This window comes from Sorex fumeus, unplaced genomic scaffold (genome assembly GCF_029834395.1).
Source record: "Sorex fumeus unplaced genomic scaffold, SorFum_2.1 ptg000134l, whole genome shotgun sequence".
In the NCBI taxonomy this organism is placed as follows: domain Eukaryota; kingdom Metazoa; phylum Chordata; class Mammalia; order Eulipotyphla; family Soricidae; genus Sorex; species Sorex fumeus.
The window spans coordinates 29,826-31,018 of record NW_026606191.1 but is presented as its reverse complement, the minus strand read 5'-3'; positions in this window follow the sequence as shown (position 1 = coordinate 31,018).

Here is a 1,193-nt window from a genome sequence, read left to right as displayed (position 1 = left end):
TGAAAATAGTCAACTAAAATCATCCAATAAAAATGAAAGAAATAGGTGTGTAGAGACAGGAGAACAGGGATGGCACTTGTTTTACACATGGCTGATTCAGGGCATCCCAATAAGGTCCCCCTCAAACACCACCTAGAATAATTCCTGAGTGCAGAGCCAGGAGTAATCCCCAAGGAGTAAAACCATCGCTTGGTGTGACCCAAAAATCAAAAACCAAAAATATGGTGTCAATAAATCCTGCTAGTTGATATTGACAACCCTCAAAAAATTCTTTTTGGACTAATTCTTCATTTTCTGAAAAAATGACAGTGCTTTTGCAGAGTCTATTGGCTGTTGGCGTCATGTGTAAGTCACATTCACACCAGCATGTCATGACATTTCTCTCAGGTTCACCAACAAATCTGTTATCTGTACTTTGTGCAGGTCTTTATTCAATGTGCAGGTCTTTATTCAATTCAACAGGAAGTGATGGACACAATAGTTCTAAGAGATATGATTTTGGGAGTATTATTTTTCTTCCAATTCATATTTGGTTTTACTGGAAATTCGCTGTTGCTCATGATATACATGAAGATATTTCTGCAAAAAGCAAAGCCAATAGATTGGATATTTGCCCACTTAATACTCGCCAACCTGATGACAGTTTTATTCTCAGGGATTCAAGAATTAATATTTTTCTTTGGAATAAGAAATTTTCTGAACGACACTGGTTGTAAGGCTGTTTTGTTCTTGTCCAGATTGGGTCGGGGTCTTTCCCTCTGTACCACATCTTTCCTCAGTGTGTTCCAAGCCATTGTGATCACCAACAACCATGCTCAGTGGGCGTGGTTCAAATCAAACATCCACACATGCATTTCTTCTGCCTTCCTCTTCTTCTGGATACTCAACATGCTCATCTATAGCCAGGTCATCATTGCAGTGAAAGCCCCATTCAACACTACTGGAATTAGACTAGTTTATAACCAAAAATACTGTATGGCACATGACACAGAGACTCTGGTGGTGTCTGGAATTCTGGGAGTAATGGTTTTAAGAGATTTCCTGTGTGTGTCCCTCATGATCTGGACCAGCGTACACATGGTAAAGTTCCTGTTCAACCATCACAAGAAAGTCCAGCACATCCTTAGGCACAGTCTCTGCCCACCATCCTCTCCAGAGATCAAGGCCACCCACACCATCTTGGTCCAAGTCAG